Source organism: Calonectris borealis, chromosome 5 (genome assembly GCF_964195595.1).
Source record: "Calonectris borealis chromosome 5, bCalBor7.hap1.2, whole genome shotgun sequence".
Lineage (NCBI taxonomy): Eukaryota > Metazoa > Chordata > Aves > Procellariiformes > Procellariidae > Calonectris > Calonectris borealis.
The window spans coordinates 29,425,435-29,448,980 of NC_134316.1; the positions used below are offsets into that span (position 1 = coordinate 29,425,435).

Below are 23,546 nucleotides of genomic sequence, written 5' to 3' on the forward strand. Positions count from 1 at the left end.
ATTTCTTCCACGGTGTTTTTGGGTTTTGTCAAAAAGAAAAATGGTATTTGTTTTCCTCTGCCCTTAGGCCTTAAGGTTTAATTTAACTTTTTCATAAACCAAACAAGAATCAGAGAATAATCATTATCATAGAATTTTTAAAAAGTTTTTTTCATTTATTGGATAAGTTTCTGAAAATTATTTTTGCACAGTAAAATAAAAATCTACCCTAGTTTTAAATGGAAAAAACCCCACCCTTTCTAGCAAAAATGCAGACAAACTCTTTAACTGTGATGCCACGGGAAAGTCTAAGGATGGGGGCATGGAGGCAGCACAGCAGGGTCTGCCCATTGAAGTTCAGGAGAGTTTTAACTGTGTCTGAATAACAAGCTGAAATGGGTCATTGAGGAATTCTGCTCACATTTCTGACAGAAGCAAAACTTTCAGCTGTTCTTGATGTTCAACTCTCAGGACTTGCTTAATATTCAACACTAGTTTCATCATCAAAGAAATTGAGGCAAAATTAAAAATTCTTTTCCTGGGTCTGTTATTTTCACAGCTTCTACTTCCTTTCAATTTTGATACCGCCATCCATTTTGATAAAAGAAAATGATGTGTGAGGAACAAGGCAGGCAGGAAGGAGACAGAACGAGAAGTGCTTTTCAGCACTGACTTCACCTCTGCAGAAGTTTATAATAAGGTGTCTGCAGATCACTCCCTGCTGAAAGCTCTCACAAATAACACCCCTGCTCACAGAAAGGGAATTAAACCAGTCCGCCGCACACGGCTGCCGGAGAGCACCGTGGCATGCTCTGATCTCCGAGCAGGCGGACTCTCTTGACTAGTGCTGCACAATCTCTTCCTACTCTTTTCTGTAAAGCACATACGACTTCTGCATTGCTGCTGTGTGCATCGTGTTCCCCCTCCTCCCCGAAAGCTTTTTATTAGAAGGAAGGGCTTCCAAAAGCTTGTTAGACTTATTGATCTGGATCGACTCCCGGGGCTGGCTCTTAGGATCCAGAAGAACGCTCTTTTCAAGGAGTCCGGTTTGCAAAAGCATCCTCTCTGCCATTTGTTCCCAAACGAATGGGTGAAGGAGGAGCCCACCCACATGGGCACCTTGAAGGGCAGCGTGAAGGTGGTCTAGGGCTTTGGAGGGACCCGCTGAAGCTCTGAATTAGGGTCAGCCCTGGCTACATCACTGATTCCCAGTGTGACCTTGAGCAAGTCGCTTGGTCTGTTCCTACGTGCAGTGGTCAGGAGCTTCACAAAGGATGTAATACAACTCTAACTTACGGTCTGAGAAGGTATTTGCGCTGCAGCCACAGGGAAATGCCTCCGTTGCACTCACCCGGCCAATGCAAACCCTGGTAGCAACCCAGCTGCAGCACGACGGCACCCCACGTGCATGGACTTCCCTTGCGGGACAAGCAGTGTTGTGGTGATGGCCGCATAGGCGTAGCCATAGGAAGAGGATGAAAACAGGAGGCTTTCTGTGATGAAAGGAAAATGGAATGAATTTGTACCAGTGCTCTAGACTTCAGTAGGCTGTTAAGTACAAAAATCAATGTTAATGTAACATTACAGCTGAGCTTTTAAACCTGCTAGTTAACCTGTGGAGCTCAGCCTGTAATCTCACAACCCCTTTTTGAACTGTACATAGGCCAGTATCTAAAACATTACTTACACAGAAAAATGGTGAGGTATTTTGCTTTTCCATAACTCCAAAAGAGTTTTGCAAAACACTAAGTAAAATTTGCCCCAGAACAAATTAAATATATGGGAAATCTCACTTTAGAGACTGAAATTTTCAAAAAGTTCCCACGTTTTCCAGAACACAGAAAGAAAGCCAACGCTCGTCTGCAAGTGTTCATTTGCACACTAGTATTTTTAAAACCTCTCCAGCAGAAGAAGCTAGATCTCTGAGTGTATCTTGGATGAGATGCTCTTCAGGTTAAGAATGTCCTTCTGTGGTCGTACACTAATCGGTACGACAGGATGCCTGTCTCTGCCAGGCCTCGAGGCATCACTGCGGTTGCTGCTGTTGCTGTTGGAGTCACTCCTGTGCTGGCAGTTAAAAGTTGGTCTTGTAATTGTAATGCGTATTCATACTCCATATGACTATCAGCAGTTTTGCAAATACTGTTCTTTATGTGGTGCCGCTCTTTGCATAAGAAAAAATGCTTTAATTTATATAGTCTCCTGGGGGATGGCAAACAAAACCCGTAGCCTGATTGTTTTTCCTGTCATTATCTATTTTTCTGAGAACTTCTTGTGTGTCACTTTGCCGGTATAACCTGATAATTTTTTGCAATTAATAGACACGAATTTACTAGCAGCAGAACATAGGGGGCATTTGCTGTTCTAGTGACCCTTGTCTTCTCTTCCCCTAAGAGCTCATGCAACTCATATGGTCCCAGCTGAAGCTTTGGATCCTCCAAGGCTGCAGAGGAGATACAAGGCTGAGCAGCAGCCCAGAAGGGTGTGCTACATCCCCTTTCATGTGATCCACCGTGGGAATGGGCCCAGCTGCACTTGCCTGTGGTTAAAAAAGGGAAATATTTTTAAAGCTGTGTAGATATTATCATAGCTCATACGTACAGAAGGGTCAAGCTAAGGTTGTCATGGGGATTGCATCTGAAATCCTGGTGGCACTGAAGTCTGCCAGAGCTTTGACAGCCCTATTAATTGAGTTTCTGTGGTTGGTAAGCCTTCTCTCCTAATGTTATTTTTAATGCCACACAGAGAAATCTGAATGCAGTGGAGTTCCCGGAAAGGAGCTGAAATGTCAGTGCCCCCGTGCCATTCAAATGGGCTGTGAAGGGGAAGGCAGAGAGGGTGAGGGCAGACCCTCCGTCCCAGCTCTTTGCTGGCGTGGGCCGGGAGGCTGCTGGTGTTGCTCGGACCTGCGCGGTGCCGTTGAGGAAGCTGCTGTGCGGGAGCCGGAGGCCCAGGCTGGAGGTCGTGGTCCCCTTCCTCCCCTCGCTGGGATGCGCGGGGGTGCTGAGCCCCAGGTGGTGGAACCGGTCCTCCCTGCCCCGATGGCTCTGTTTGGGGTGCCATGGTTTGGACTTTGGTGTGTGGATGGGCCATGCAGCCCTCGGGTTTAAGGACTGGGTTAACTGGCTGGGTATCCAAGGGGAGGCTCCAGCTCCGAAGGGGATGCTGTACAGTGGCTTCCTGTTTCTTTCTTCCTTGAATTTAAACTCCTTAAAAACAGATCCTTACACTCCCCAAATAAGCTCTTTACTTCTGCCTTTCAACCCTAAATAGCTTAGCATATAAGTAGCTTCTTTTGGAAAAAAAAGTCAATGCTGTCTGTGTTTCTGTGATCAGGCGCTCAAAGTGAATTTCAGTCTAATCCTAGTTCTGAAATTGATTCAGCTCAATGACCTTGGGCAAGTTACTTAACCTCTCGGTGCCCCAGTTTTTCCATTTGTAAACTAGAATACCCTTGTGAGCTGGTAAATATGTCCTGAAACTTAATTCAGATATGCTGTTTTAGAGGGCTTTGAGCTCCATGGTTGGAAGCACGATGGAAGAGCAAAGCATGCTTCTCAGTAGGGAGCTTCATCTCCCAGCCCACTCTGTGGGTCTGGTTCACACCCCAGCCCAACCAGAGCCTTCCCATAGTCGTTAAACACAACACCAACAGGAGGTTTGTACTTGCTGGGAATGGTGCTCGAGCGTCTTGATCCCACCTCTGCTTGGAGACGGCGCGGAGCAGACTCGCGTTGCCCCAGCTGGGCGTTACGCTGAGGAGGAACAACGGAAGACGAGATGTCAGCTGTACTTGACCCTCCTGATTTCCACCCGTTTGGTTTGAAACACGACATGTGCAGGCTGGAGGAATTCTGGAAGCAAAGTGGAAGTGTTGGCATGCCCGTTTGCATACTAATACACCCCGAATGCCATTATTTTTCCAGCTTCCACAGCTGTGTTATGACTGTACTAGAGCTGAATTCTAACAACCAGCCAAAAGGTTTGTTTGCATGTATATGCGCACCGAGGTTTTGCAAGCAAAACTGGAAAGCTTTCTAGTTGTCGCAGTTGTTGTGTTGTGGTGGTTTTTTTAAACGCAGCACACTTTTGTGCTTACATTAAAAATTATGGATCAGCTGTATTTTAACAAATGTCTGTTCCCTGAATTTATGCAGTTGATGGCCTCAGAGCTCAGTTTGAAAGGTTTCCCCCTCTGTGTTGCAACTGGGATTTCTTCCATAGATTTTTTTTTAATAGAAACAGTGTTTTATCTTTGTATCTTTGTCTTGTATAAAAGATAAAAATCCATAGTAATTCTTTCCTATGTAGACTGCTCTATTTTTCCCGTAAAACACTCTTGCAAATAAGTCTGCAGATCTTTCAACACAATGCCTGAAGCATCACACATGATAAATCCTTCCCTAGTCTCAGCTTTCTGTAACCTTCCCCATTCCTCACAATGACACACACTTTCTCTCATTCATCTTTTATTACAATTCAATATTGTGCTTGAATATAATTAGTTTGTATGCAGTGTTCCCTTCCCCCCACCCTTGTTTTTTTTTCTTGAAAAAGGACAAACTACTTGTTCCCATGCACATTTAATCTGGAATTGACTTCAGTGTTATAGGTTCCAATATATTTACACAACAGGTAGGGAAAAGTATTGGGAAAAGAAGAAATATTTTTAACATCGTAAACCTCCAGCAAAAATATGTATGTAATAGAATCTGGTACTGTGGTATTACACACATTACAACTGTCACTGTGACTTACAGCCTTAGTTTAGCTGAAAGAAAATCTATAACCCTAGAAATGCAACAATGTCCGAGTCACAGTTCAGAGTAATAAATGTTTTTCACAGAATACTGTAATCCATATTTCCCAAGCTGATACAACAAAGGCATTTCTACTAGAAATCTTTCAATTTCATGGGCGGAGGCTCAGAGAGGGAGAGAGAGTGGTTAGGAGAAATGATAAGCAATAAAATGCCTGTGTTCAGAAATATTAGCCCTTTGGCTAGTGCCTTTGGCTGATCGTTCTTGCCCCTGAATTACATCTTAATAAAGTATCATCTGTTTTTTGATACGAGTACGAAAAATCAACTTTTAAAGTCGTGCTCTCATTTGAGGGCGGTGAGGGTACTGGGTTGCAGGGAGCCGTGCACAAGCGCCTTGGTGTTCCCCGCATCGCGGACACCCCATCTGTTGCATACCAGTCCCTCCGGGGCAGCTGATGGCATTTGGCTGAGGTGAGGTGTGCTTTAGGGATGATACGGGCTGGTTTGTCTGGTCAGGGCTCTTGAACATGCTCCTTTGTGTCTCGGTGCCAGGAGCTGCCAGCCGCTGTGCCTCTTTGGGGTCCCAGGTGTCCAATCTCCCCGTGCACCCACTGCCGAGCCCTTTGCTCCGTGGTGGGATGAACCGACGGCTTGGTGGGTGTGTTCAGATTCTTGGCTTGGGAACCTGAACTGTGAAGGCTTCTCCCAAATGTTCATTTTTGATTCACCTCAGCTACATTTCCACCAGGAAAGGTGTTCTTAGGCCAAAGGCAGTTAGAGCCCCGGGGTGTCCTTGTGTCCCTGGCTTTGGTTTGACTTTGTGTATGGGGAGAGAACTTGACCACATGCCAGAGCAGTGAGGCTATCCTGGCAGGCCTTCCTGCCCATGACAGCAAACAAATATATCACGCCACACATTTCCTTTCTCAGAAGGGTATAGTTTGAGTAGCTAAGTAGCTTGTGTTTTGGGCTCCCAAGACCTTCATTTGTCTCTGCCTTCAAACTTCCTGGCAAGCTTGCTCATGTCTATTAATTTTCTAAAATCCATGAAAGCAGAAAAAGAGCAAATTGCATTAAAGTAATCTGTAATCATTTGAGTTACAGTATGAGTGAAATACTCTCATAGCTGAGCAGTTAAAATGGAAATGCAGTGTTGAGAAGCTATATGTGCCATAGTTTATTGCCCACTATACACGTTGTAGAGTATCAGGTTCGTTCCAGTCAAGGTTAGTCAGACGTTTGTGTTTGGTCTTATGTTTTTTAAACAAGAAAAAAAAGGAAAAAAAAAAAGAAAAAAAAAGGAGAAAAAAAAAAGAAAGGAAAATGGAGACACTAGTAATAGCAGAAACATCTGCCTTATTAGGCCCTTCATTTCTTTCTTTTCTTTCCTGGTGGGGCTGCGCAGGTATGCTGGCACCCAGAACTGCTGAGCAGGGTGCGTTTCCCAGCAAGCGTGCAGGTGGCATGGAAAGGCCAGTAGGTTGGACTGTGCTGAAGAGCAAAGCTTTAAATCAGAAATGCAGAAGCTCAGCATATCTAGTTGTATTATCATCTTGAAGCATTGCAAGCGCTTGGTATATATAGCACTAACATTGCCCCTACTATGCTGAGACATCATGCTTGCTTTAATGCACAGTACTAAAAATTTCAACTTCACATAAATTAGCTTTATTAGCTACTTTACTTAGTCATCATTCCTATTACTGCTTCATTAGATATCTGATTCATAATCATTGACTTATGAAGAACAGATTGCAAAGAGTTTTCCCCCTCCTGTCTGCTCCTCACCTTCCCATGCTTCAGTATGCATTCAGACTAATGCAATGGTACGAAGGATAACACTGATCACTTTTGAATCTTGATGTGGGACAACCTGAAATGCTCTGTCCTTGTAAGGCTGCGTTTCCCTCTCAGACTTACTGTAGGAGGCTCTATCATCTTGATTGGAGTGTCTGACTCACAAGGATGAGCTAATTTTGTTGGCAAGATCCTGCTTTCCTGAGCCAGGACAATCATATTTTTTTCTGGTGCTTGGGTGGCTGTGATAGGAGTCTGAAATATTGCATGTGTGTAAAATAGTCAAGGCATAAAAATATACTCACAAAGTGGTGAGGCTATGAACAGTTTACTTGCCCTTGGTGCACAGGAGAGCAGACATCGTGAGGGCATTTTTCCATCTCACCAATGTGAAGAAGCAGTTCATCATCTGGCATTTGTGTCAGGAGACTACATGGCTCTGAGACCAGTTTTTAAATCCACTGAGGCATGACCTTAAAGTTGGGTGCAGGATGTGGCCCTTCTGCTGAAACACAGTTATCAAGCAACTGGGGTCTCAAAAAAGCCAAGGTGACGTCCAGGGTTTATCATGCCTGTTCCTACGGGTGTTATGCTTGTCGTAGGCTTTGGGAGCACTCAGAGCATGATGTTGGATGTTTTGGAAGGAGAAGGTAGGAATACCTTCTTGAAAGAAAACTGACCTTTCTTTATATTGTTTTTATTTGCTGCTATCCTTTGGTTTTTTGATTGTTTTGGCAGCACTGTCTTCAAGCACTATGGAGTTTCTCTAGTGACTCCTGACTCTGTGGCAGCGTATACGTCACACCAGCGGTCCACGTGTTTCTTGCTTGGAAAGAGGTGGCTCTTACCAGTGCTTACAGGAAAAGCCGTGCTTTTCCTTCAGATTGCCTGGAAGGAATTCTCCTGCTGTCAGGCTATTCTTTCACAGTGAAATGGGAAAGTTTTGCTAAAAGACTCTTGTACGTAGCGGAAGAGGATTCTGCTGCAGGAACGTGCACATCGCAGGGCTAGTGCCTGCAGCTCATCATGCCTCAGATGAGAGGCTCTGGCCTTGTGAAAGGGTTCGTGCTGGTTTTCCTTGCTGCAACAAAGAGAAAATTTGAAAATCCCAATTGCCTTGTAGAATTCCTATGACCTTTTGGTAACTTTTTAGACACATGCACTTGCTAAGCTCTAATATGCATGTGGTCACTGAACTGGCACTCTTCAAAATTAAATAGACCTAATGCAAATTACTAATAATCTGAGAAAGCTTTGTGCTAAAGAGGCTGTAGTAAAATTTCACAGGAGAATCCTCTTCTGCAGGCTATGTTAAACGGCCTTGTTAGACATTTGAGTATTGAGTGTCATTATGTAGTGATTTGAGAAGGACAGAAAAAAATCGTAAAACTGCTAGTAAGATTCTCACAGCAGATCTATTATGGCTAGTCTCACTAGTAATAATTTAGAGTTTTAATTTTCTCAAGTGTCCCACAGGTTTACTATATCCAGCCAAACGGTTCATGGAAAAGTTGGCAGAATGGAAGCTTTTTATGACCTGTCCCCACTGGTGGCTTTTTATAGTTTCCCCCCGCTCCCCGATATGTGTGTGCCGCAAGCACGCACACACGCGCGCGCACGTCCACACAGACACATCAGGAGTCTCAGGGAGCTGTAGGAGTTTGTCAGCTCTCAGCTAAATTCACACGATTCAGAAACCAGCAGCATCTCGATGCAGGGTCTTTTTTTTTCTTGGTTTTAAATTTATACGAAAAACCAAAACCGAAGGCGGATTGATTGATACGGAGGCTCAAAGAGTGATAGCGGGTTCCCGATTTGAATAGCCTTCCTGAAAAACCGCACCTCTGTCTCTGGGTTTTACTCATCAATCAATATCCATCTGTTTAAAAAGTGAAGCACCTTCTGAGAAGCTGGTAAGAGCCCTGGCACAGAGTGTAAATACCCTGAACCTTGGGATTTATATCAGCAGGCAGGGGGAAAGATATATTTTCTACCTAATCGGCACAACGTAGACAAAGTTATCCACGCTGGGTGCCGGTCCCACAATTCAGAGCCAGCTGGTGCTGACAAACAGGGACGGGAGGGTACGTGCCTTGGTGCCTCTGTGGCAGAGACGCGGTTAGCCAGCGCTCCTGGGGGCGCGGAGGGATGCTGGGGATTTCCCGAGCTGGCCACCGGTGTGGTGGGGTGGGACACCTGAGCCAGGGATTTTTAAACAGAAGTGTTGAAATTAGCTTCAACATCTGCAAAAACTCTTTGACAGAGCCTTTTGCAGCAAAGTCCCCAGAACATGAATTTTGACAAGGAAAGAGCCCATTATTATCAGTGATGTTTCAACCATTATTTTATGAATATATTCAATGACAAGAACTAGCTTGTTTCCAAGACAACAAAATTCAAACCCTGTCCATGATTGCTCTAAAGGAGGCCTCCTGTCATTTTGTTCCTTTGAAGAAACTCACAATTTGATGGGCAAAATGCCAGAAATAATTAGACAGAATAGCACCATAAACCCCAATGGAAGCAAAATATCTGCTGTAAGAATTTCCCACCAGAAATCCTGAAAATTAAATCAAAGCCTGGATAAAATCTTTTCTGTTGAGTATATGAACCAAAAAAAAAAAAAAAAACAAAAAGAAAAAGTGGGTGGGAGAAGACTATCCAGTTTTCTGCCTCATCAAAGAGAATACTAAAAACTGTCTTTGTGACTTGCTTGTGTCTTCTCGTGAAATAATAAGTGGGCAGGGCAATCAAATTTAAAGCAGTATTCCCCAAAGCAAGGTCAAAACTGCTAGAAATGTTCATTTCATTTTTATTTGCTTTTCCTGCGAGGTACCCACTGTGGCAATAATTTCCCATTCTTTATGGGGAGATCAAAAGATTTGTGCTGTGCAGTGTAGGAATCAATTCAGTCATCCTGGCAGCACGCCAATCTTTATTACGTTATTTGTTAACCCGAGTTATTGCAGAATAGAATAACTGTTCCATGGGATAAATGAGGGAGTTTTTCTTGCTTCCTTGACCTTGATTTCCACGCTTGTGCCTTGTCCTCTCAGCACCCACATGCAGATAATGATTGTCTGTGTTAGAGTGAATGAAATATCACTGCAGATCCTGTGCCGAAGCAAATCGTTGATTCGGTGGTGTGTAAGCTAACCAGTAGCCTGCATTGTTTGCCTTTGCACTGTGCAGCGTAGAGAATCTCAGGTATTTCTTACAGTGGGTGAGAGTCTCCTCTCCTTACTGGTAACGAGAGCTGTATTTGCTTTTTTCTCCCTGCTAGGCTATTTCTGTAACACTTAAAAGCTAAATAAATCCGTCAAGTGATCCTCCTTGGAATAGTTGTGGGTTTTTTTAAGGAATCTTTTTCATTAAGTTTGTGAACAGTGATACATTTTGGTGGTTTTGGGGATGTGCGTTAGGGGTAAGTTAAAACCAACTTGGAGTTTTGCCTAAGTGAGCATCACAGTTTCAAGTCTACCAGTTCCTCACTGGGAACTTTTCACTTCTATTTTCTCAACAGAAAAATGCAGGCTTTGCACAGTCATATTTTTCACAGAGAAAATGGTGGGTAGGTTCTGTTTTGTATTAAACTGATCTAATTCAAAATACGCTTGATGCCAATCAAATCAGATAGCTTTGGGATCGAATCAGCATTCATCTGTGTCCCAACGAGCAGCTGCAATGACCTCTGCTAGTGGAAATTTGGGGACATTGTGGTCCACTGCTGCTCTGAACCTAGACCCCGTGGCCAAGTGCATTTCCCATGCTACACAGAGCTCTCCGATTGCAAGAGCCAGGCTGGAAGTCATTGCCATGGGTTTTTGCGGCCGTGCAGGGTGACGGGGTGTGGGAGGGGAGTAGGGACAGCCTGGGATGAGATGCTTAGGAGTCTTAGACAGACTTAAGGTTTAACTTCACTGAGATGAGGTAGCAGCATGTCGATACGTAGCCTGCACTGTGAAATGTCAAATAGGGTTGAAGCCCTCCCCATCTGATGTAAATCAGTATAACAAAATTAGAGATTTTAGTAAGGGAGAAGGAAGAGGAAAAAAACTTGCAGGTTCTTTCAAAATGCTCTTCACTGCTAAAAAACCAGATTTTTAACCCTATTTTGAAATAGAAATGATTGTCGAAATCTCAGGATTTTTCATGGGACAAGTATCCTTCATGAGAATAAATCCCAGTCACTAAGTTGCAGACCAAAGTTAATGGCATTAGTTGATGCCAAAAAAGTGCAAAACACCAAAAAATGGAGAGTGTGGAGAGAACCAGGGACTGAGGAGTTGGTACATGCTTGGAAACAAAGAAGAGGAAATACGTGCCTTTCCTTGTCCCTCCCCTAAGGGCCCCACGGTGGCTGGGGAAATCCAGGAGCTAGGAGCAGGGACAGACAGCAACGGCTGGGCTGCTGCCGCCCAGTCTGCAAGTCCGGGCAGGGAAGGGCGAACGCTATTGCGATGTGCGGGAGAAGAGCAGCGCCAGGGTTTAGGGATCTTTCAGGTTTTCTTTTTTTGAGACTTATCTCCGAGGCTCTGCGCCGCGGTCAGATACAGAAGTCACCGGAGAGTCATCTACCTGCCTGTCAGGGGGACGTTTTAAGTCAACAGAGTTCGGCAGTGCCACTAGCTCGTCCTCCTGGCCGGATCCTGCAAACCTGCAAGAGGAGTCGGACCAGAACTCAGGCACGGTTTTCCCTCACGGCAGTCCCAGTCTGTCCCTGATGAGGCTCAGTTTGGGCTGTGCCAGTTGCACTGAGCAGAGCAGGGCATCCAGAAAACAGTACGCGTCCAGGCTTTGCGGTGGGCAGGGCAGCGCTGGGGAGAAAAAGATTCTCTGCCTTTACCAAAAGGCCCAATAAAGGGCCCCAAATGCTGCTTTTCAGAGTGTTTTTTCCCATTCTGCTCTTCCATAGTCTGATGCTGTAATCTGAAAATACCTCTGCCTCACATTAGGTTGAGACAAAGGTGTTTACAAAAGCACTAAGCCTGAGAATCCAGCCACCCAGCATCAAAATGGGAAACTTAAGTTCATAAGCTCCCTCCTTTAAACTGATGGAAATGGATCCAAACAAAACAAAGCAAAACAAAAGCAGTAGGTAAACATGTTGGAATGTACAATGGATAATGGATATTGAGGGATGATCTAGTCATGCATGCTAAACAGATACATTTATGAGTATAAATTTAATTAGCATCTGGAAATTAACAAGGCTAGAAAGAAGGGCAATGTGTTTTTAAGTGAAGGCGATGAATAGGTACTGTTTGGTGCATATAGATAAATGAGGATTTAATTTGTAAGACATAATGAGCCAGGTGCCTATAAAATAACTTGTGGGTTTTTATTTCTTTTGGATATCACAGAAGATAATGGTGTAACACTTCAAGGTCAGGCTGTCTCTACCTGTTCATCTCTTTTTGGGGAAAATATTTTAAAAAATAACTAACTAAAATTCATTTCCTTTGTAGTAAACTGCTGGTTTGGTGTTTTTTTTGTTTGGTTGGGGTTTTTTTTGTTAATTGAGGAAATTATATGTCTTTGCTAATTTTACATTCGAAAACCAGCCAGCCTTTGTCAAAGAGGGATTTAGTTGCTGCTCTGATTTTCATTCTTCAGTCTGTACATTGACTGAGGCAGGTTCCTGTGGAGAAATGCTAGTCCAAAGCTATGTCCCCTATGTGTGCCCATGTGGGAGTGGGGATGCATTTCCAGAGGAACCGGTATTTCATAATGCTTGGATCTGCAAACATTGCTGTAAAAACAGAGCATCGCTTTAAAAACCAAAGCATTGGTTTAAAAACAGAACTTTCTGGGTTTCTTTAAAAAAAAAAAAGTTAAACTGAGTACTATATGATGCTATGAATTGCCTTTTCCCTGTCACCTATAGGACTTTCATCCATCTCCTTAAGCATTTCAGCAGCAACTACTACCACTTGGACTGAAAAATTAATGATAGCAGGAGATCCTGTTATCCCAGTGATGGATAGGACTGTAAAGGTTACATGTTGGGTCTTGGTGATGTTCAGCGGAGTGAGGGAAGATTAGGACAGTCTTTTTTTCTGTTTTCCTGTATTTCTGGGAGTGCTTCTGCTGCCTCTGGGTGTTGGGGTGTAAGCAGCACAGACCTTGTAGCTGGGTTGCAGAGTCAGCCTCTTTGTCTCCATAATGTTTTTCCAAGTGCTGCAGCAGCTCCTTGGATTTCCAGCAAAAATTGGGGTGCTTGCTTGTCTGTTTATGCATTTTCTTGCAGAGCTGCTGTTCTTCAGATAAATGGAAGCCAGAGAAGAGAGAAGGTTTCTCTTCTCAGCTGCTAGCCAAGCAAAGGACAAGTGAAATTTTATGAGAGAAAGTAAAGGCATTTTTCTTCAAACCAAATGTCATAGGGCTACTGCAAGTACTAGCTGCATGCAAATTTATTCAGGAAGAAAGATTTCTCTCTCTCTTTTATAAGGAAAGGTGTTAAGTACCCTACATAGACATTGCTCCCAGCGCCTCATGCGATGAGTAAGTAACTTTACCTTGTACAGGAATGAAAGGGATTCCACCGGGACTGCAAAGGACTTGAGGAGGATTAGTATTTTGATCAATTTTTGAACATATAGTTTTGCATTAACACACAAGTGGTGAACATTATCTGCTTTAAATGGCCTTTGTGGTGGTGGGGGAAGACCGAACACCCTTTTACTGAGAGTTTTTTGCGTTGTGATAAATTTAACGTGGCAGTAAAGAAGGGTTTACGTTTGTACGAACGTCTTTTACGAACAACAGTTTCCATCCATTTAATAATGACCCCGCTTTTCTCATGAGAATAGCACCATTACCAATCTGTTGGTATGGTTTCTGCAGAGTGAGACAGCACTTCCTATGGTACTTAATCGTCTCGCCCATCTGCGGAGCGCGAGGCTCGCTGGAAGACACCTGCTTTCTCAAATGTTGTTTTTAAGGATCAGATCCATTGCGGTTGATTGCACGAGGCCTGTTACGTTGGTTGTGTTTTAGGAGAAAGATGGGTAAATGCCAGGCTTCCTACTAGGCATGCGACTTAGCAAAACCAGCCTCTAATTAAAAAACCAAAAGGCGCGCGCACAAAAAGCCCACATGCAAACATCTCTCTCTTTGCATAAAGTATTAAAGTTCAATAAAGGATTTGTCATAAATTGAAGCTAATGGTTAATTTAATATTGCTTCATGCTCTTTTGGATATGGAGAGCATTGACTCGATTTGCTAGGGTTAACATAAGCAGGGAGGGATTGAGACATTGTCTGTGGTTTAGCCCACGAAGGCTTTGCTTTATTTCAAGTTGGTGTTTTTTTTTTGTCTGGGAAAGCCCCAGAGTTTCAAGGTGGAGGCAGGACTGGCAGGCCCGTTTTTGAGTTTGGAAACGTTTCATGGCTTAAGCTCTGCCAAATTATTGTTGTTCGGCCAGATCCCGCGCGTCGGGGAAGCCCGTGCCTCCTCCCAAGCCCAGGCCAGCGCCCCTGGCGCTGCCGGCCTGTGCAGAGGCACCTGCAGGTGCCCCGGCGTCTCTGTCCCCAAGTCTCCTGGCAAGTGGCCTTTGCAAGGCCACCTAACTCCTCCTCATGGCTAATGAGCTACTTGCTGCTTTAGCATAAGATTGACTCCAAAGAAATGCTTGGGGGAGAGATTGCCAGAAGGCCTTCATAGGCTGGCCCGCCTATGAAAAAAATCTGATTATAGGAAAAGTGAAAAATTCCTCAGGGTGACCCTGAGAGGACCGGGGTGCAACAGGCCCCGGGGTCCTCTGTGTTTGCTAGGCCAGGCAGTAACAGCCAATTTGTTCCAGGGCCTGACCCAGGAAAAGGGTTTGTGGCCAAGGATTGTGAAATGGGAGTGACTGCGGGGTCCTCGTCCCAGCGGGCAGCATCTGCCACGCCAGCAGCATCGCCAGCAGCCACGCCATCCCAGGCGGGCTGCAGACCCTGTGGGAGAGGCCGAGGACCGAGTTGTGGGAGCAAGGCACCCGGAGAAAGCATTTTTTTAAGGGCTGCATCAGCTGCATTGCTTTCCTGCAAGCGTGATTCATTGCGTTGTGTCTTACAGAGCGGGAGAGGACAGGTTAGCTACTGACATCTACTTTGCACTTCCTTTACCTTCCTGAAAAGTGTATTTTAAAGCCAGAACTTTGTAAATTATCTCTTGTCCAGTTTCCCCTTTCACTGGGCTTTACCTCTGAAGATCTGGCTGGCCAGAGAGGGGTCCCTGCACTCTCCCTCTGCCGTGGGGAGCGGAAACGCTCCAGTCTCCCCTTTGCAAATAATGTTGTAAAGAGGTTTCTTCGTACTCAGCAGTTATGACATCCTCACTGCTGCGTGGAGGAAACCTGCCCCTCTTGCCCCCAGTCTCCCCCCCACCTTCTAAATAAACACTTTTATCTACAAGGTGTAGCTTACACCATTATATGTAAGAGTTGGGATATGCGCTCCTTAACATTGTTGTGCATTTCTGAACTTTAGGTCGGGCAGAAATAGGACCTAGATATCCAAGAAGTCTTGCCAAATAATATAGGGTGTTTTAAACCTAATTATACAGACCTTGGAGGTTTATATCAACTTTGGGTAAAAATGCCAAGATATACTTATCTATTCGTGAGCTTTGGAAATGCGTGCCACTGATTTAAACAGGACATCCAGGCAAGTGGCGGTATGGCGATGCTGGACTAGTGTTGCATGAGAGGGACTCTGATCCTGCACCCATTTGTGTAAATGGTAAAAGCTTACATTGACTAGAGCAAGGGGGGATCAGGGTAATAGTCACCAGAAATTACTAATAACATCACGGTATTAGCATTCACAGTTGCTGAAACTTCCTTTTATTGAAAAGGTGGCTTCTTGCTGCTAAGAATGAAGGTCTTACTGGGCTGTGCAAACCTAGAGTGGAAGGTTAAAAGAAAAACCTGGAAAGAGGTTTGGTTGTTGAGTTAATGGATTTTCTATGCACTTTCTGTTGGCTCAGATTGCTGGCAAAGCCTCAGGAACAGTGATGAATACTCTGCGTAACGTCAGCTCCTAAAGCAACGCGGTGGCACAGCCCAGCTCTCGCACCGCGGAAGGGAGGGTAGGAGCAGGCTGGTGGCACTGCCCCTGTGCCAGACCCTGCTGCAATGGAGCGCCTGTCCCCTGCTGAGGTCTGCCACCCAAAAAGGCTGTAACAAGATAAATAGGTTAATAAATGAGCCACATGTGCAAGCGTCTGGTTAGCTACGTTGAAGGAAAGTTTAGGGTTGACTTGCTCACAGTCTACAAGACAAAACTGAAGTTAGCCAAATTCAAATCAAATTCATATAGGTTGTAGTGGATTTCCCATTTGTGGAAATTCTTAAAACCTAGAGTGTATATTTCTAAAAAGCTATTATTTAGTTCAAACGGCATCCTGGGAAAACCTGTAAGAGACCTGTGTTATTTTGGGAGATCACAAATAAAGGCCACATCTGTAAATTTTAGCATCTGTGATCTCAGATGAGTTGGTTGTGAGCTTCTCTTCGGCAAGCGGGAGGGATAGGAGCCTGCTGGGTTTTGTCACTGTAGGAGAATACTGAATGAATTACAATATTTAATGGTTCTGTAGGGAGGCAAAGGGGTGTAAATGGACATGAAGGAAACTAACATTATCTTAGTCTATGAAAGAAGCACTACAGTAATAGGAAATAATAGGCTAGTAAGTTTGACTTCAGTTGCAGGCAAGTTCCTGGGCATTTTAAGAGCTGAGATCACAAAATATATGGGGAAGCGTGCTCTGATAAAAGTTACTGGCTTCAAAGGGAATACACTTTATATGGCAAGGCTGGGAAAGTTATTTTGTGAAGCTCATTGAGAGAAAAAAATGTGGTGAAGGTAAGGAAAAGGAAACAAATGTAAACTACTTGGATTTTGCATTAGGTCACATAACAGTGGCTAGGGTTGAGAAAAGGGACCCATTTCTGAAGGTATGAGACCCATGTGATGACCACAGATAAGCAAAAGGATAAGAGTGGGTAAGACGGTATAAAAGAAAATAGAAGGATGATCCTTAAAGAAGTAATTTTCCGTTTAGTGTGCTAAGGGTGGGTTCAAAAGTGCTTGGTGCTACTTTAGTCTCTCCACACTGACGGCAAGTGAAAGTTCACTTTTAAAGGAAGCGCTGCCAGATCAACACTGAGCACCTTTGGAAATTCTGTAAATGGTATCTGGGTCCTTTGAACTGAAAATACATCTCGTGTTCCTGTAACCTATGAAAAATGGCAGGTGAAGAGGATTTAGATTATCCTTCTTCTACAGGCATACTGAATTTGCAGCAGGTGCAACTGTATCTTAAAAAAAAAAATTCATTGCCTTCCCCTCACCAAAAAAAAAAGAACCCCTCAAACAGAACTATGGGGCAGAAGGTAATGGGTAGGACAAAATGAGGGCGAATTATGGCTTTATGAGACATTTATTGGGTGCTTGATGGAACAAATTCAAGACTCTTGCTTTCTGCTCAGAATTTACAAATAAACTGTAAAAGGTATGACTGGAGAATATTAAGCTAAAGACAGATCAGGGTCTTTTGTGCCCTACATTACAGCTGATCCACGGAAAGCAACACAACTTGCATGAATCCCCTTCCAAAATGTCGTGTCCTAGTACTAAGTCCATCAGGGTTGATTCCAATGACGATAGTTTTTCAGTTTTCCGAAACAGACCAGAAACTGTTTAAAAGAGCCACTGATGACCACAATTAAATTACAAGCTGAATCAAATTACTCATGGACTTCAGATCTTATTTCTACGCATTCTATTTCTTTGTATCTCCACCCACATATCATGTTGATAATTTTTATTCAACAAATTAAAATTAAGACAGGCACAAGAAGTAATTCTACCATGTGCTTTAATTTAATCTTGTGCTTTTTCCATGTAAAAGAAATGCAAAGATGAACAAGAAATGCATTATTCTAATAGTGAGGTTAGTTCCTAGTGCCAGTTTCTCACGCTAGTGAGACTTACCATGCAGCTGAACCATTAAGACCTGTTAGAAAGCATTGCAGAGGGAACTAAAGGGATCTGGAGATGAGAGATTGACCTGTAAATTAACTGCAGTCCTGGACTGTGCATGTTTAGAAGTAGAGAGATTAATTGTGTGTTGCCTGCTTGCCACTCTTCACATTCTTGTTCCTGCCAGGGCATTGCTGTGGAGAGGGAAACCTCCCAACCCACCAGTGGCCAGCAGCTACCGATCTCTCCCTGGCTCCTTGAGGCTGTTGATAGACATTTTATCTTGGGTCTGGCAGCATGATCAATGCAGGAGTGGTGGTAGGGAGACGTTAATTCAAACCAAATCACTGCTCTGATTTAGTACACTGAAATGGTTGTATACTACACACACCCCCTGGAGCAATTATTCAGGATCCTCGTCATCTACAGTGAGTATGTTAAACCTTTCTGAATTTTATTTGGGCCATGCTTTACCTCGTGGAAGCTCTCCATCACCACTTTGATTGCCTGCGCCTTACAGTGGCCATGAATTGCGCGTCAGTCATCTGCGCTCTGTGAAACCGTGGTGGTGTTTTCAAAGCACGCTTGTAGTCTGCCTGCATGTGTGTGAGCGAGAGACCTGTGTGAAGTATTATCTACCTTACCAAGTCACTAAAAAGAAATAAGTACAGTTTCAGCCATAACATAAAAAAGCTGTCCAGAAAAGAGAGAATTAGTGGTGACATAGCAACTATTACGGCTCTGCAACCAAATGAATGGTATGGGAGCACAATGTATATGACTCCCGCTGTTGTGGCTCTATATTTTGTATCTGTGGAGCAACATCCAACACAAGCATAGCTGAAACCCAGCAGAATGTAATGCTTGGCATAGCTACCCAGCTGGTGAAAAGCAATGAGTAATACAGACTCTGTATTGGCATAAATGCCACTGCCTCTGTTTCAAATTTAAACAATATTTTGACCTTCTCATCACAGAGAGTTCACTTTCTGATTTCCATTTTTAGCTTTTTCTCTTATTTTTGTTACTTGAGTTAGATCTGTTGCAGGAAGATCAGAGCAGCACTCATTATGATGATTTGAACTGGAAATTTAAAAGTTTTCACTGATAAACATTTAAGTTGAATATGTAAATTGATTTGGCAAGGTGGGACATTCATATCCCTGCTCATTCTTTAGAAGATCAGAAAACCAGTGTAATTTCATAGTTATGTTTATGGCTATGTAATGGGTTACACAGTTTCCCAATATGTCTAAAACATCATTATAAAAGTCAAAATTTCTGTAGAGTTGAGAAACAGGAATGAGAAAGGAAATGTTTGTGTAATTCAGGTTATGTGTCTATATTGGGCTTACTTTTCGATAGTTGCTAAGAGCTCATGGAGCTGTTTGAGCCAATGGGAGAAGAAAGTGCTCAGCAGTGCTGTAGCTTTGTTTCAGTAACTTGTGAACTTTTCAGGCAGGAAATAAAAGAAACTTCTTGTTTTGCACAGTTCCTAATTGAATTGTGGATTTTTTTTTTTTTACCTGGGTGGAGACCAAGGGTTTAAATGGGCTCAAAAAAGGATTTTCGAGGGGTAGGTCAATTGGTGGTTGTCAGGCACAGTGAGACTAATGCAGCTTCTCAGTGAAGAAGTTCCTAACTCCCCATCCCCAGGGGCAGAGACGGTGGTCGGGGAGCCGGCAGCTGCCTGCCCCTGCCCCGTCAGAGCCCTGCCTGCCTGAGGACCTGCTGCCGTGGGTGGTGTTCCCTGCACGCCTCCTCTGCTGCCGCGCGGAACGGGTCCCGGGTCACACAGATAAGGAGTGGCTATCTGTCCCCATCGGTCATAAAGAAATTCACAGTGTAAAGGGCAGAGCTCAGTCAAAAAGCGGGCAGTTTCAGATTACTTATTTATGCACTGTTGTAATAAAGGCTGCAAACGGCTCTAAAGTTGGGTTCTGCTGCTTGACCTAACGCTAGTGTTAACTCCATCAAAGAAAACTGTTGCTCAGATCTTTTGTAATTAGTTCCTACAAATGCTTTTTAAAAACAACTTTATGTTAAAATAGCTATGGATATGTGTTGGAAATTTACCTGAGAATTTTGTTGAGGGGAAAAAAAAAAAAAAGAGAAATGCTGGGCAAAGCCATAAAGAATATCTCTGTACTCTGTATATGTGTGTAGGCACAGGTATTTCAAGTACAGAAAAATTAAACGTTGGCCTTTATCATTATCAGGGTTTTAAAATCTTTATGAAGGCTTTAACTGAAAGGTATTTCTTTCTAGACAAGTGCTTGCCCCTCAAGTTCAGTGTACAGAAAAGAGAAAAAAAATATTCTTTTTTGGAAATCACAATTTTTGTGTCATTGCTATAAAATTCTATGCAGCTGTCTTATTTTTTAATTTTTATTGACCTGTGACTTGATGTGATATAAAACCTCAAAATGGAAGATACTTTCTGGAGTTTGGTGTCTGAGGTGGGTTTATTGTGAAAATTGAGTAAGCATCTACAGCATCTACATTGAGGCAGAGTAGCTGTGATAATATGTATATGCCCACACTTCATACAGACTTCAAATCATTTTGAATGCTCTCCACCAAAGTGGACCCAGTCCACCCAGTCCACCAGACACTTGCTCCTCAGTACAGAAAGTGGGATTTCAGCAGCACCCGAGGTGGTTTTAATTCTGCTGGTTAGTTTACAGGGACACAGGGTTAGAGTAACCCAGCTGCCCTCATTTTAAAAAGCTGTGAAGCTGCGACAGAGTGTGCAGGACCAGGGGCAGCCCTACCCCAAGTTTACTGTGGGACAGTTGTGTCTCAGTCATCTCATGCTTGCACACGGCAGCCTGTTAGTGCACATTCCCCTCCGCTGAAAGATGCAGCACTCCTCCTGTGTGTGAGGAACTTCCATGGTGCAATTTTCTCCAATTTTCTGTCTCAAGCTTTACCTCCTCTGTTCATATGTTCACAGGCTTCAGAAACCAACCAACTGGTTGCTTCAGAAACCAACTGACCCTTTTCTTGTAGCAGCAGGCTCTGCTCCCTCTCCTGGGAACTCTTTTGGCTGCAAGCTCAACCAATTTGAGTCTGCCTTACAGCAGGGATGTTTTCTAACTCTACGGGGGCTTGTTTGTCTTTAGCTTTTTGCTTTCTCCATCATTCCGAAATAATTAACAAGTAACAAACAGAAAATAAAAGGTCCTTGAACAGCACAGCAGGCAGGGTAGGCTACAGCACTTCTGTTCCTGGTTCTTCCTTTATTTCGTGATCATGGGGGAGCTGCGCTGCCTCTTTCCCTCCCAGCCTTTATCTGCCGTATTGTTCAGACATTGAATACCCCATGTTAGGACCTGGCTCTGATGTATCTGTACAGCGCCTAGATCAATGAGCTCCAATTTTTAACATAGATTCCAGGCTCTACTGTTGAATATACTGGATTCACAGGCTACACCTACTCTATCCTGAAAGTGATCGATGGAAGATGATCTTGGCAGAAGCTGGCCAAGCTGATGGGTGTGATTTTGGCATGCTGGCTGATGCGGAGAAGATGCTTCGTTTTCTGCCTTGCTTAGTAGCTGACTTACTACCCCCTGCACGCACCGCCTCTGAAAATCAGTTGATGACTAAGAGCCAAACACCGATGGCTTTTTATGGATCTTCTTGTTCAGGAGAGAATAACCAGTGTGCGATACTGCTAAAGGTGGATGATCAACTTTGGTGACACAGGAAAGACACTGCTAGGATCTAGCCCTGTCCCCAACTCACACGCTGCTGGCCAGTGGCTAAGGGATGCAGTACACTTAAGCAACATGGACCTCTGGACTGTAATTACAGTGCCCACACTGGCAAATAGCATCTGCTCAGGAACCACCTGAATCTAACAGTTAACACTTCGCATGCACCAATACCTCATCAGAAGCTTGAAAAGTGAATAGCAGGGCTTCCAGCAAAGGAAGAAAAAAACCGAGACTGAGTAGGATGTGACAAACTTCTAAATTCTCATTTTCACCACTTACACTTAATAAAACACTTAAGAGAAACTCCTTTGAGTCTATGTGCATTTTGAGACACTGCTGTTGACTTTAATGCACCACATACCCGGGTGTTCCGAGTCCCTCTGCAATCCTGCCCTGAGCCTTTCCTCAGTCAGTGTGTCTGTATATGTGGCTGTTGCTGGAGGAAATGGAATTGCGTTAGGATTTGAGCGTTCATTATGGTAAAGATTTGTTTATGTAAAGTAAGCTGAGAACATCCAGAAAGGATGTTTTAAATACGGAGTTTTACCATTTTTGTAGCAGAGTGAGCTGCTGGGTGTCACGACTGTGGTTAGACCTGCAAGAGGTGAAGCTGGTTTTGGTCACACTTAGCTTTAACTCAGAGTACAAGCCAAAAGCAAATATCTTAACTGCATTTATCGACACAAGAGGAAGCACCTGTGCATGCAAGTCACTCTGCCCTCCTTTGCTTAAACTCCTATCTTGAGGACTTAATCCTGCAACCCTTCCTAACACAGATAACTTACTTTCTCTGCTGTAGGATCATCACATGCAGAGGATTTGCAGATGCAGAGCCTCTGTTCACACTTACAGTGCTGTGAGGGCTCCAGACTTTGGATACCACTGGTGACAAGAAGATTGCTTTGATTCTCCTATCACTTGGTATGAGGTAGGCTAAAACACCTTGTTCCACAGGGGCAGCACTTTCATAGTCCATGTGCTTTCTCCTTACCATGCTTAATTTTTTTCCCCTCTTCATTAATCTGGCTGTTTCACTCTCTTACCATCCACTGGAAAGATTTCTCCCTTATGGTTTATTGTTATCTACAGGTATAAGACCTTCTCTTGAGCTGCATGCAGTTCATTTTTAGTAAGGAGTAACATATACTGAAAGCACTTAAAAATGTTCCGAGCCTGTGATTCTTAATTGTGCTGTGTGTATTTTGTGAAATACTGCTATCCCTCACACCCTTTTTGCTTGCCGAGTTACAGTGTGTTATGTGGTAGCAATAAATGTTAAATAACCTGCCCGCCACCCAACCCCACTTTGTGATGCTTGTATAATTACAGAGGCTTTCGGAAATCACATTGCGAGGCTCCGATTTGATGGCAACACACGAATGTTTCACTGTAAACACTCTTTCATTACACGAGATTTCATTACCAGAGGTTTCTGCTCTAATATCCTCTTTCCTTTGAGGATCAGGGCCAACATTACAGTAACCACATTGTTAGCAAGAGCAACGTGAGATTAAGAATGTGGACTCCATTGATCTGAGAGCTTCAGAATAAGGGTGCTAAATATTCCTTAATAAGTGGGAGCTCAACTTGGCTGTGTGCATAATGACTGCACAGAAGCATTTGAATTATGTTGCCTTGAGCATGGTATAAAAAAAAAAAAAGAGCAGAGTAAGATTGATATTAGATTCTTTGCTGTTTATTTATTCCTGTTATACGTGGGTAAGCTACTAATCTCACATGGGTGTCTTCCCCGCAGAGGCTGTGTACGCTAGCTGCTGGTCTTTAAGGGCATGGGGACTCCCCGGCACCTCAGCAGGCTGTTTTACACTTACAGCCAGTACTTAGACTGGAAAACAAACACTCTTTATGGCTTGAAACGTGCAAATATATGTCAAAGACCAGGCATGCGACCACGGAGTGTGTGAAAAGTCACGGACCCCTGTGGCTCCCCGTGCACCACGCAGGCAGTTTGACCAGCTGCGCGATGCAGAAAGTGCCGAGTGCCGACATCAGGTCCGCGTGGGCTTTAGCAAAATGCTGTTTGCACCCGCCCAGTGTTGGGACCGCTGGGCTCTGGCTCTTTTACAAAGCTACTGGAAATGGTTCTCTTGTCTCCTAATAAAACTCTATTAACATCCTTGTTACTCCAACATGTGCATCTTTGTAATTAAGAGCTCACAGATGCTGTATTTTCTTCCTTGATGTTTCCCTCCCCTCTATTTTTGTCTTGTTTCCTTTTGTGAGTTGGCGAGGCAGTGCTGAGCTTGGTACTAGCTTCCCTTGACAGTAAGCATTAAGCTGTTGCAAGCGTCTCC

General features: G+C 43.8%; 1 long non-coding RNA gene across 1 annotated transcript in view; it reads left to right on the plus strand.

Moving 5' to 3' along the window:
• Positions 1-23,546, plus strand: part of LOC142082921 (uncharacterized) — a 50,045-nt gene that overhangs the window by 6,067 nt on the left and 20,432 nt on the right. Inside the window, exon 2 of the long non-coding RNA XR_012673891.1 lies at positions 22,031-22,159. This is a non-coding gene — a long non-coding RNA (uncharacterized LOC142082921). The remainder of the gene's footprint in view (positions 1-22,030; positions 22,160-23,546) is intronic.